The 14,110-nt window shown below is 47.7% G+C and overlaps 1 long non-coding RNA gene across 1 annotated transcript; it reads left to right on the top strand.

Annotated features, from left to right (window-relative positions):
* The first annotated feature begins 4,338 nt into the window (after positions 1–4,338).
* On the top strand, positions 4,339–12,545 carry LOC310890864. Its single transcript, XR_014577338.1, has 3 exons — positions 4,339–4,696; positions 10,179–12,243; positions 12,288–12,545. It is a non-coding gene; the product is annotated as an uncharacterized lncRNA (long non-coding RNA).
* The last annotated feature ends 1,565 nt before the right edge of the window (positions 12,546–14,110 follow it).

The following is a 14,110-nucleotide window of genomic DNA, read 5'->3' as shown; positions in this document are numbered from 1 at the left end:
GACAACACCAAAGGTCCCGAGTCCCGCAACCCAAACGCCCTGCACACAGAAAAGACAGAAAGGCCGAGGAGGGAGTTCTTGAGAGACGGGAAAAGGGATGACTGTCAGAGCAGGGGGACACTGCTCTGTGCCCTGCCCGCTCCTCAGGGACAATGGGGCAAGGTGGGGCACTTTGGAAAGCTTTGCAAAAGAGCCGCATCCTCTGTTTCTTTCGTCACCCCCCTCACAGGATTTGCCAACATCCCTTGGCTAGAGAAGCGCCCGGAGGTTTCCAGCACACGGATTAGGCCTGGGACTGACTGCCAGCAACTGTCCTAGGCACGGAGCCAGGATATTCCCCCATCTCTCTGCTCGCCCTCCCCACTCAGGCCGCAGGGAAGAGTGAAGCCCTAGGGTGTGCCAAACACCTGAGAGGCAGAGCACATCTGGCCTTGGTTTCTCTCCCAGCTGGCCAAGAAGCTGCTCCGGGCACCCCGGGCAGTCTCAGAGCACTGCCACGGTGCTCGGGCAGGGATTGCTCTGCAGGGCCCAGGACACCAGCCCACCTTACTCCGCTTCAGCTCTTCCAGAATGTACTCGGATACGGAGTACCGAGGCCCCCTCGGGACCCTGGGGTCCCCTCTAGTCCTTGACTAGAGGTGTGGTGCTGAGACCTTGTTCAGGTCCCTTGAGAAAGGCTGGGCATTGACAGATTGGCAGTGGATTCATCTGGTCTCAGCAGCATCTGGCTTCTTTTCAGGGTAACATAAATGTGATTGCCCTCCATCTACAAAAGCTCAGGCAGCTGGGGACAAGTCCAGCCAGCTCCCTCACTCTGCTCTGAGCCACAGGGAATCCCTTTGCCTCTCAGGTCTCACAACCATTCCCTGTGAGTGCAGCAGAAATGCTCAGGATTTCTGACTTCAGAGAACACTGTGTGGGCATGAAGAGGGGGAAGAGAATGTGTGTAAAACATTGCCCCTAAAACTCCTTTCTGCCAACTACATTATGTAGCAGCGGAATGCAGATGTTAACATGCTGACATGAAGATGATCAGCATGCTGGAGCACCTCTCCTTCGAAGAAAGGCTGAGAGAGCTGGGGCTGAGCAGGGTGACCTCACTGCAGCTTTTCCGCATTTAAAGGGGTCTTCTAAAAATATGGAGAGCTATTTTTTTGATCAATCAAATCATGACAGGATCAGGGGAATGTTTTTAAACTAAAAGCGGGGAGATTTAGATTAGAGATTAGGAGGAAATTCTTCACTCAGAGGGAGGCGAGGTACTGAAACATATTGCCCAGATAGGCTGGGCATTCATTTCATCTGACAAAATCTGAAAATAAAACCTTGCCCTCCTGCTATGTTCCTGTGTACTCCCTGCACTGGGTCAGGACTGATTCCCTCGCGAGACCAGCAGCAGAGGCCCCTGCTCCTCATCGCACACTGAACCTTAAAAATGAAGCTCATGTCATGGAGCTAAATGAAAGATTCCAGCAGAGAAACAAAAAGCATTGGAGTATGGCAGGGGGAGGTCTACAAGGAATGGCATAGGGTTCACTCAGAGAAACCTGTCCTAACTTTTCATTGCCTTTTACTACATGTACAGATCTCCATACCCAACAGGCATCAGATGTCCAACAGCAGCTCCATCAGCGAGTTCCTCCTCCTGCCATTCGCAGACACGCGGGAGCTGCAGCTCCTGCACTTCGCGCTCTTCCTGGCCATCTACCTGGCTGCCCTCCTGGGCAACGGCCTCATCCTCACCGCCGCAGCCTGCGACCACCGCCTCCACACCCCCATGTACTTCTTCCTCCTCGACCTCGCCCTCCTCGACCTGGGCTGCATCTCCACCACTCTCCCCAAAGCCGTGGTCAATTCCCTCTGGGACACCAGGGCCATTTCCTACACAGGATGTGCTGCCCAGGTCTTTTTCTTTTTCTTTTTGTTTTCAGCAGAGTGTTATCTTCTCACTGTCATGTCCTACGACCGCTACGTTGCCATCTGCAAGCCCCTGCACTACGGGAGCCTCCTGGGCAGCAGAGCTTGTGCCCAGATGGCAGCAGCTGCCTGGGGCAGTGGCTTTCTCCATGCTGTGCTGCACACTGCTAATGCATTTTCTCTGACACTTTGCCAAGGCAATGCTGTGGACCAGTTCTTCTGTGAAGTTCCAAAGATCCTCAAGCTCTCCTGCTCAAACTCCTACCTCAGGGAAGTTTGGATAATTATGGTTGGATTCTGTTTAGCGTCTGGGTGTTTTGTTTTCATCGTGCTGTCCTATGTGCAGATTTTCAGGGCTGTACTGAGGATGCCCTCTGAGCAGGGACAGCTCAAAGCCTTTTCCACGTGCCTCCCTCACCTGGCCGTGGCCTCCCTGTTTCTCAGCATGACCATATTTGCCTACCTGAAGTCCCCCTCCATCTCACCATCTCTGGACCTGGTGGTGGCAGTTCTGTACTCAGTTGTGCCACCGGCATTGAACCCCCTCATCTACAGCATGAGAAACAAGGAGCTTAAGAGTGCTGTTAGGAAAGTGATTGCATGGATATTTCTGATTAGTGATAAATTTAAATGATCTACACAAATGACTTCCCTTGCAGGCCTGCTCCTTGTTTATCATTATTGAAGTTTTTATCCTCAGTATCATTTGCATTTACTAATTTCTTAGAAATATGTTTCTTTATTCTTCGGCCACCTACTGCGGAATGAAACTGTTCTGTTTACTCTCGAGGCTTTATAATATGTGTATAACAGCAGGCCAGAGTAAACTCTGTGATAGCGTCTGCCTAATAAAATTGCATCTCCCCAGTGCTCTTCTTGAAGACTTGGTTCTTCTTTCAAAGCTGGTGCCAAGACCAGGGCTGAGCAGCTGCTCCCCGAAAAGCCTGTTGCTCCACGGATAAGGCAAAGAAAAAGCTCATTTTGTGAGCTGTGAGAGACCGAGGGTAGGATTTAGGAGTAAGCTGTTGGTGTCTGATGACAGCAGAAATGGTGAACAGTCACTGAGGTACACAGCCGTGACTGTCCCACAACCGTCAGGGCAGAGGACATCGTCCAGGAAATTAATGGGGAGCTGCCTGAAGCTGCCACAACCATGGAACCCAGTGAGAGGGTTTGGCAGCAGTGATCCCAACCCAGCTGGGTCTACTTCTCACCCTGTGCAGCTGTGTCTGTTTGCTTCTGTCCTGCAGTTCCTAGGGCCAGCACGCATCCTTGAGACAGTTTCCCCCAAGCTATCTGTTGGCCCTTACCTCAAAAGTCACCACCGGACGAGGCTTCTCAGCTCACGTACACCTGAAGGACTGGAGTGAAGCTGTGATCACAGAAAGAGCAAGCCCTTGGATCCTTGCAACATCCTTGGATCTCTGCATGGCTGGAAGCCTCTGCAAGCCCCATGGGAAAAGAGAGCCTACTGAGAACATCCTGATGCTCCATATACCATCCCCTCAGGCCATCAAGAAAGGTCCCTCAGCCCTAAGATCCAGCCCAGCTTCTTGTTGCATCAGCAACCAGGAGAAATTGCCCCAGAATACCCAACACTCTTGCGCTAGCAAGCAAATACGCCCATGTGTGTACATAAACACACCGTCTTGTACACACACACAAACGTGCACACACGGATACAGCTGAGCACACACAAACCGGTTCAACTGGGAACAGCATTTGCCCAGGGTAGGCAGTGACTGGAGCCTCACAAAGGGAGAGATCAGTCAAGCTGGAGTCACCCACAGGGACAGTACCGAATTAAGATGTCCACAGGCAAAAGATGACTCTGCAGCTCCTGTGGGATTCAGTGGGAGACAGCATGCACGAGGAAGGGAAGACACACAGGGACTGATGCTGTATAACCTGCCAGGCACCTAAGCACCGCACAGCCGTTTTTTCCCCTCTCCCCTCACAGCAGGATGAATGAGAGAATTGAAAAAGGTAAAAGTGTGAGAACTCGGGGGTTCAGATGGGTAACAACTTTGTAAGAAATGGTCCAGCAATTCGTGCCACTAAGGGGTTTTGAAGGGTTAACATTGAGGCCTTGGTTTAGGCGCGAAAAGAACAAGGGATTTCTTCGGAGAAAAACTACTGACTTTGCACGGATGTGCAGTAACTTCTGATAGCCGGCCAGGAGACCACCAGATAAGGAGGAAGAATGAGAGCCTTCCTGTCTTCCTGTCCCCCTGGACCACCAGATAAGGAGGAAGAATGAGGGCCTTCCTGTCTCCCTGTTCGAGCAGCCCCTGAGAAAGTAACAGAGACTGATAAGCAGGCGACATCGGATTCGGGAAACCAATTATAATAACCTTGCCTCTTTTAGAAGTAGTAATAAATATGTATTAGCCTAGGAGTATAAAAAAGTAGATGCCTTACGTAACGGGTGTGCGTCCCGGTGGAGCAGAGACTCCCGGCGCACCCAGCGCTGTTTGCTTGCCTCTATTCGTTTAATAAATTGTAAACTCTGATTGTAATCCTATTTGGGACTCAGTCATTTATAACAATTGGGGGCTCGTCCGGGATGGTCTTGGTCCCTGAATTCTGACTTGATCTAGGAGGGGCGCCCCCACCATTTGGTGGCTCCTGTTCGAGTCAGGTCGGGGCTAATGCCATCTTGAACCTGAATAAGGGCAAGCAAAGATTTAGATTTTTTTATGAGCTCCCTTTGCCGGCTGCAGCACTATATTTTGCCCGTAATTCTGCGCGCGAAGATCCGAACGAAGACGACGGAGTCGTAAGTATTTAATGTGTATACCGTTCGGTTGGGTGGGTTTCGGTTGCCTGTGTGTGTGAGAGTGTGATTGAGACGGAACGTAGTTCCGAAGCGATTGTGGAGGTCTTCTAACCGCGGTTCCAATCTCCCGCGAGGGACTTGGCCGGTGAAGGACCGAAGCGATTCCTATAGGATTCGTGGGTGGGTGATAGGTCCTAAACCCCCTGCAAGACACTCTCACTAAGGCAACCAAGGGCTGTAGGAATTGCCACAGTAAAATTCCTAGATGGGTCAGATTAAATCGAAGACCCGGGACCAGAGAAAAGGGAGCAAATTACCAGACATACCACCAGAAAGTCCATTAGGGATAATGATTAGAAATTGGAACGATAGGGGCCCCAGAAAAGGAAAAAGCAAAGTAAAAATGATTCAGTATTGTATGATAGAATGGCCAAAGGAGCCTTTAAGACCACATGTCTTTTGGCCTATTTTCGGATCTTTTGAAGACTGGGTTTGCCAGGCTTTAAATCTACATGTTAACTCAAAGGAACCTTTTAGTCAGGAGGAAAGTGATTATGCAAGGTTATGGATCAGGACTTCACGTCCTTTTCCAGCCTCAGTATTTACACTAAAAACAGAGGAGGAGTTTGAAGAAGGAGAAGAAAAACGGGAAAAAGAAAAAGAAGATAAATGGGAGCCATTAGATAATCTACCACCTCTATATTCTAACAATCCACCTCTGGCAGTGGCCCCACCTCCGGCAGCTGTGGTATCTCCACCGCCGACAGCACCGGAATCAGACCAACCCCCGGCTGCATGTACGAGAAGTAGGACTGCCACATTTGAGGGAGCCTCTCTATATCCCTTAAGAGAGGTACCCATGGGAGGCAATCAGGGAGGCATTGGGTTTGTGGCAGTCCCTTTAAATACCACAGATGTAAGGAATTTCAAGAAAGAAATGGGGGTCTTATTAGATGACCCCCTCGGAGTAGCTGAAAGACTGGACCAATTCCTAGGTCCCAATACTTATACCTGGGAAGAAATACAGTCCATTTTAGGGATCTTATTTACTGTCGAGGAAAAAGGAATGATTAGGCAAGCTGGAATGAGAATGTGGGAGAGACAGAATCAGGCAGGACCCCCAGGAGACCAAAAATGGCCAAACGTGGATCCCCACTGGGATCATCAACAACCCCAAGGAAGGCAGAATATGAGGGATTTGAGAACATTAATCATACAGGGAATAAGGGAAGCTGTTCCCCGAGGACAAAACATTAATAAAGCATTTAATGAGCAACAAGGGAAAGACGAATCTCCAACAGAATGGCTGGAGAGATTAAGGAGAAGTTTACAAATGTATTCTGGAATTGACCCGAATACAGTGGCTGGAACTGCACTCCTTAGAACGCAATTTGTGGCTAAATCCTGGGGGGACATAAGGAGGAAATTAGAGAAGCTGGAAGATTGGCAAGAGAGGGGATTAGAAGAGTTACTTAGGGAAGCACAGAAAGTATATGTTAGGAGAGATGAGGAAAAACAAAAAGCAAAAGCTAAGATTTTTGTAGCAGCAGTAAGAGAAAGTCAGAGAAATAAGACTCTGTCCGGAGAAAGGAGGGAGAAGGAAATAGAGAAAGCCCCTAGGGGGCAGTCTCGTCGAGAGAAATACACCATTCCCGCTTGTTACTATTGCAACAAGAAGGGACACATTCAGAGGAACTGTCGTAAGCGGGAACAAGATGAGAAAACATTCAAAGAAGAATAGGGGTGTCAGGGGCTATATCTTCTGGGGACGTCAACATCAACGGAGCCCTTGATAAAACTACTAATTGGTCCCCATAAAGAGGAAGTTTTGTTTTTAGTGGACACAGGAGCTGAAAAATCTACTATTCGAAAACTTCCAAAAGGAGTAGAGGAAGGGAACAATTATATGTCAGTGATAGGGGCAAAAGGAGAGCCTTTTAGAGTGCCTGTCTTGAAAAATGTAAAAGTAGAAACTGGGAAGAAAACTTGTGTTAATGATTTTCTTTTGCTCCCTGAAGCGGAGTACAATTTACTGGGGAGAGATTTGATTTTAAGATTGAATTTGAGCATTCAGAGTCAAGGGGACGAATTGCAGATTAAATTATACACTTTGACACAAAAAGATGAAGAAGTCATTAACCCTTTAGTATGGTATAAGGAGGGGGAGACTGGAAGGATAGAAATGGACCCCATAAATATTCAAATAATGGATCCCCATCGTCCAATCCGAGTCAAACAATACCCTATACCAATGGAGGGTCGAAAGGGGTTAAAACCTGTGGTTGACAGACTTCTGGAAAAAGGAACTTTAGAACCGTGCATGTCGCCTCATAATACACCCATCCTCCCCGTAAAAAAATCGGATGGGTCATACAGGATGGTGCAAGACCTGAGAGCTGTAAATCAGCGAACACTCGCTAAATTCCCTGTGGTGGCAAATCCTTATACTTTATTGAGTCGCATATCTCCCAAACATACCTGGTATAGTGTAATAGATCTGAAAGATGCATTTTGGGCCTGCCCTCTGGATGAGAGATCCAGAGATTATTTTGCCTTCGAGTGGGAGGACCCCGAAACGGGACGAAAACAACAATTAAGATGGACTGTGCTACCACAGGGGTTTACAGAGTCACCAAATCTATTTGGACAAACTTTAGAAAAAATTTTACAAGATTTCACGTTACCTAGGGGGGTTAAATTATTGCAATATGTAGATGATCTATTAATAGCAGGAGAAACTGAAGAGGGAACCCGAGAAGCTACTATTAAATTGCTAAACTTTTTAGGGGAAAGGAGATTAAAGGTGTCTCGATCGAAATTACAGTTTGTGGAACAGGAAGTAAAATACTTGGGGCACTGGCTGAGTAAGGGAAAAAAGAAATTAGATCCTGACAGGGTATTAGGGATTCTATCTTTAAGACCCCCACAAACTAAAAAGGAAATTCGGCAAGTATTGGGATTATTAGGATATTGTAGACCGTGGCTTGAAGGCTACAGTGAAAAGGTCAAATTCTTATATGAGAAATTAACTAATAACCAGCTTAAGTGGTTCACAGAGGATGATCAGAAATTCGAGGAAATAAAAAGGGCTTTAATACAGGCACCTGTACTGAGCCTTCCGGATCTGGAAAAACCTTTCTATCTCTTTGTAAATACATCGAACCAAACAGCATATGGAGTTCTCACTCAAGATTGGGCAGGGATTAAGAAACCTGTAGGGTATTGCTCTAGGTTGCTTGATCCAGTAAGTAGAGGGTGGCCTGCTTGTCTTCAAGCTCTGGTCGCTACAGCATTACTAATAGAAGAAGTTAGGAAGATTACCTTTAGTGCTCCTTTAAAGGTGTATACTCCACACAATGTTAGAAGTGTCTTACAGCAAAAAGCAGAAAAATGGTTAACGGATAGTCGGATCCTAAAGTATGAAGCAATACTAATTGACTCACCTGACTTAGAACTGAGGGTAACCTCTGCTCAGAGCCCAGCACAATTTTTGTTCGGAGAACCACAAGAGGGAGTACAACATAACTGTTTAGAGGTAATTGAGACTCAGACAACAGTGAGGCCGGATTTAAAGGATGCTGAGTTGGAGAAAGGAGAGGCACTGTTTGTAGATGGCTCCTCCCGAGTAGTGGAAGGAAAAAGAAAATCAGGATATGCGATAATTGATAAGAACTTAGAACCTGTGGAATCCGGACCTTTGAGCCCATCATGGTCAGCTCAGGCTTGTGAGCTGTATGCCCTATGTAGGGCCCTGGAACTATTAAAAGGGAAAAGTGGGACGATATACACAGACTCTAAATATGCATATGGGGTGGTCCATACTTTTGGAAAAATTTGGGAAGAAAGAGGTCTAATTAATACTCAAGGGAGGAATCTTATACATCAAGAGTTAATAATAAAAATTTTAAGGGCATTAAGAGAACCAAAGGAGATAGCAGTGGTACATGTAAGAGGACACCAAAAGGGATTGGATTATCGAATCAGAGGAAACAATCTAGCAGATAAGGAGGCCCAGGAAGCAGCCCTGAGGACTCAGGTTGTTAAAATCAATGTGATACGAGAGGAAGAAAGGCGAGAAAGAGAAGAAAAGAAATTTACCCCTGAAGAACAAGCAAAATTGGAGAAAATAGGGGCTAAGTTAGAACAAGGAGAATGGACACTGCCTGACGGGCGAGAGATATTGCCAAAAGCCTATGCGAGGCAAATACTGGAACGTTTACATGCACAAACACATTGGGGTATGAAGGCATTAAGCGATCATTTCCTTAAACAATTTGGTTGCATTGGAATTTTTGAAATAGCGAAACAAATTACACAAGGTTGTTTAACTTGTCAGAAAATAAATAAGAAAGTGTTTCGACAAGCAGCTATGGGAGGGAGAAAAACAGCTTATAGGCCTTTCGAGAAAGTACAAGTTGATTTCACTGAATTGCCCAAGGTAGGGAGAATGAAATATCTATTGGTAATCGTAGATCATTTAACACAATGGGTAGAAGCTTATCCTGTAGCACGAGCTACTGCACAGACAGTGGTAAAAATTTTATTGGAACATTTAATACCAAGGTATGGGATAATCCAGTACATTGATTCTGATCAGGGCACACAATTTACTTCTAAAATAATAAAATTGTTGTGTCAATCATTAGGTATTCAGTGGGAATACCACACTCCCTGGCACCCACAGAGCTCAGGGAAAGTAGAAAGGATGAATCAAACAATAAAACAACAATTGACTAAGTTAATGATCGAGACACAGCTGCCCTGGACGAAATGCTTACCATTGGCACTTTTAAACATAAGAACTAAACCACACAGTGAGACTGGATTATCACCATATGAAATGTTATATGGTATGCCTTATTCTCAAGGGATGCCCCTAGGGAACAATGTAATTGAGGATCATAGTATCCAGAAATACATAATTACCATTGGAAGGAGATTACAGGAGCTAAGAGAAATTGGGATGATGACTCAGACACCACCTTTAGGATTTGCTATTCATAAAATACAACCAGGAGACAAGGTCTTAATAAAAACCTGGAGAGAAGAATCATTGAACCCCCGATGGGAGGGACCGTACCTTGTTTTACTTACTACTGAAACAGCTGTGAGAACGGCAGAAAGGGGTTGGACCCACGCATCCAGAATAAAAGGACCAATAACTACCGAAGCCTGGAGGGTTGAGTCCACTCCTGGGGAACTGAAACTGAGATTAAAGAGGAACTGATATCCCAGCAATAAGGTTCTGCATGAATTAAGGGCACTGGATAAAGAGGACAAGTCTGAAGGGAGGAAAGGGAGAAGGCAAGACCGGGGTAGGACCCTCCACTGCGGTGTGTATGGTCTACCGAGGGAGGCAACCCCTATGGGTATTGACTGCCGAGTGAGAGGGCCTCGACCGGACTTCTCCCGCGCTAAGATCAGGTTGTCCTGAGAAAAGTAACATGAGAATCTCTTAAACCCATAATGAAATTGTGATTAGTTTTTCCAGGAGCTGGATCACCCCGAAGGGCTGAATGGTAACACAAGCTCTGAAAGCGGGCCCAACCTCATGATTGAAGGCGTTTCCCACACTCTCAAGATTGGACGACGAAAAAGGATAAGAAATGCTATACTTTCTGGTATTGTTTCTACAGGGGCAATTGGGCCATGGGCAAGAATGGAAGAATAACTTTTTCACTTTGGGGGAGGAAGTGGCTAGGGCCTTTAACCTTAGTAACTGCTGGATTTGTGGAGGACCGGGGGGAACTGAAAGTTGGCCCTGGGTAGCAGGCCCAGTTGAACCCAAGTGGTGGGTCAGTAATCTGAGCGAAGTTCATAATGGGACGCAATTTTGGAAAGAGGAAGGAGGCCCATGGCAGTTACACTCGTCAGCTCGGGGTGTATACTGCTTGAACAGAACAGGAACAGTGGCGGTGGGAAAAAGCATTTGCAATTGGACTCTGTCACCTGGATATGATTGTATCGATCCTGGATGTAGTCCTATAAACTGTACAGCACGTAGTGGGAAATGGAACACCACACATGTTCAGCTGAGAAATGGGACTTGGCTGAAATGCTCATACAGAGAATTTTTTGGATCCGGATGTGAAACTGTGGCAAGAGCCCAAGCGGGGGGACAATTCGATAGTCGAATCTTAGACTGTCAACATGATAACACAACTAAGGAACAGCATGTGGTGCGGGTCTATCGCTGGAGATGGCAGAATGAAAATGGGAGGCGAGTGTTCTTTAAGCATTTCTGGTCAGCTTATAATATAACTGGCCACCAAGGAGAACTGAATTGTGACTGTAAGTGGAAACCCGATGCGGGAGCTTGGAAGTGCGCATATACGAGTACGAACGGGGCAGACATTGTAACAGGACCACTCGGTAACAAGGACACTCTGTATTATCACGCCCCAAGGGCTGAAAAGGGATGGAATGGTCCCTTTCCAAATGGGACATGGGCCCTAAAGGGACATTATTGGGTGTGTGGCAAACATGCTTACAAGAGGCTACCTGAAAATTGGTCGGGAGTATGCTATGTGGGGTACATAAGACCCTTGTTCTTTTTATTGTCACAGACACAAGGAGATCATTTAGGAATAAGATTATATGATGACCTGAACAGAGTGAAACGATCTATAGATACTTCCTTAACCGGGGGTAGTGCCCAAAAATGGGGAAAGGATGAATGGCCTCCTGAAAGAATCATACAGCATTATGGGCCAGCCACCTGGAACCCAAATGAGTTGATATCAGGAGCCCGAGAACCTATTTATAATTTGAACCGAATAATTAGGTTGCAAGCTATCCTCGAGGTTGTAACAAATCAAACAGCGACAGCCTTGGATCTTTTGGCTGACCAATCCACTCAAATGAGAAATGCTATATTCCAACATAGAATGGTCTTAGACTATTTACTAGCAGAAGAAGGGGGAGTATGTGGAAAACTGAACGATTCTAATTGTTGTCTACAGATTGATGATAATGGAAAAGTGGTCAAGCAGATAACAAAGGAAATTAGAAAGTTAGCCCACGTCCCAGTACAAACTTGGAAGGGTATGGATTGGGATTTCTTTTCATGGTTGCCTGGTGAACCATGGGTTAAAAGGATGCTGTTTTTATTTTTATGTGGTGTAATGACATTATTGTTTATACCTTGTATGATACCTTGCTTTACGTTGTTGATACGGCGAGTAATAAATAGCACCCAATTTGTGATGACTTCAGTGGAGAGAAAAGGTGACGTGTCGATAATGATGCTTAAGAAGTGGACACCCCGAGAACTGACTGATGAAATCCAATTGTTACTGACAAAGGTTGAAGGAGAGACACGAATTGATGATTAAAAAAAAAAAAAAAAAGGGAGGAATTGTAAGAAATGGTCCAGCAATTCGTGCCACTAAGGGGTTTTGAAGGGTTAACATTGAGGCCTTGGTTTAGGCGCGAAAAGAACAAGGGATTTCTTCGGAGAAAAACTACTGACTTTGCACGGATGTGCAGTAACTTCTGATAGCCGGCCAGGAGACCACCAGATAAGGAGGAAGAATGAGAGCCTTCCTGTCTTCCTGTCCCCCTGGACCACCAGATAAGGAGGAAGAATGAGGGCCTTCCTGTCTCCCTGTTCGAGCAGCCCCTGAGAAAGTAACAGAGACTGATAAGCAGGCGACATCGGATTCGGGAAACCAATTATAATAACCTTGCCTCTTTTAGAAGTAGTAATAAATATGTATTAGCCTAGGAGTATAAAAAAGTAGATGCCTTACGTAACGGGTGTGCGTCCCGGTGGAGCAGAGACTCCCGGCGCACCCAGCGCTGTTTGCTTGCCTCTATTCGTTTAATAAATTGTAAACTCTGATTGTAATCCTATTTGGGACTCAGTCATTTATAACAACTTCATAAGAAAGAAGACAAAGAAATAAACCAACAAATATAAGGGGAAAAACAAATACGAAAAAAACCACCTTCTTCTCGTATTTATAGGCATTGGTGAGATCCCTTCAGACCCTCCTCTGCTCTAGGCTAAAAACGTCCCTTATCACCCTGAGCCCGTGTAGAAACAAGCAAAACAAGGTCCCTATTTAGAGTCTGTTTTCTGGTGAGTGTGTTTGACAGCAACTGCGCAAGAAGACCCAAGCCCTCAGGTGCTATCCCGAGCAGCTTCCCTTCACGTGATGCAAATGCTGTGGCAAAGACTTATCCCTTGCTCGTCCCCGCCTGCAGTCACAGGACTGCCACCCAGCAGCACTGTGCCCAAGCTCCAGGAGCAATCGGGCCCAACCCAACACAAGGCCCAGGAGGAGAGCGCGGAAGTGAGAGCAGAGGAAAGAAGCAGCACCGGTTGCCGGGCGCCGATTGGCTGCCAGAGCCGCCAGGCAAAGGGAGCCCCACCCCCTGCCGGCTGCCTGGGGCTCGCTGCCATGGCAACCGTGCGACCGCCTGACCAGGCAGGGCGGGCGCCGCCATCTTAGGGGTCGTGGGCGGGCTGGGGGCGTCTCGGGGCCTGAGGGGGGGACCCGGCCCGTGTGCCCGGGGCGCCCCTGCCCGCCCCTGCCCGCCCCTGCCTTTGCTCGCTCCCTGTGCCTCACCGCCTTGTCTTCCCTTTTCTTTGCGGTGTCGAATGCACGAGAAGCCCGACAGGCTCGGGAAGGCGGCCAGTCACTTGCACAAGAAGCAATAGGGCTGGATGCTCCTGAAATGCTGCTTGTTGCTGGCCGGGGCGGCACCCTGCCACAGTCTTGGTGACAGCCTGGCAGCTTTGTGCCTGGGTATCACTGTGAGATCAGGCTAACAGGATGAAGGCTTTGTTCCTCATCCCTTCTGCTGAGAGAGGGGTTTTGCCTCTCGGCAGCAGCTATCCCCAGGCTCTCAGCATATTTAAGCAAACTAAATGCAGCTACAGCCTCTTCTTTGTCTGAGACCTGATCTCAGCTGATGAGGAAGGAATGGGACCAGCAAATCCTTTCTGGCTGCAGCAGCTCAGGCCCGGCTGCCCTGGCCCTGGGGCAGGAGGAGCTGCCTGAAGACCCCCAGGGATGGCACGGAGGGGCTGCAGGCCTCCCAGGGGCTGGCTTGTGCCTCGGATGTCCCATCTGTGGGGCTGAGCCCTCTGTGCCCCCAGGAGCTGCCGTGCCCTTCAGAGGGACTGGGGCTGTGGTGGCAGTGCCCAGAGCCCTGCAGCAGCCTGCTCCGGACACTGCCCTGGGGCCAGCCCAGCATGAGAAGCTGGGCTGGGCTGGGCAGAGGGCAGGGAGGTGGGCAGAGGGCAGGAAGGTGGGAGTGCCTCCACAGCAGAAAGGGATCCCTCAGCCTCTGTCAGACACCCCTTCTGCCTCTCCCCTCATCCAGACCCTGCAGCCATGCGGTGCCACGTGCACCCACCCTTCCAACCTGTGATGAGTTTTAGGCCTTGGCGGTAACCAAGGTCAT

This window comes from Anser anser, assembly GCF_964211835.1.
Source record: "Anser anser genome assembly, contig: HAP1_SCAFFOLD_124, whole genome shotgun sequence".
In the NCBI taxonomy this organism is placed as follows: Eukaryota; Metazoa; Chordata; class Aves; order Anseriformes; family Anatidae; genus Anser; species Anser anser.
The sequence above is the reverse complement of the archived record's forward strand: the minus strand, read 5'-3'. Positions and strand labels throughout refer to the sequence as shown.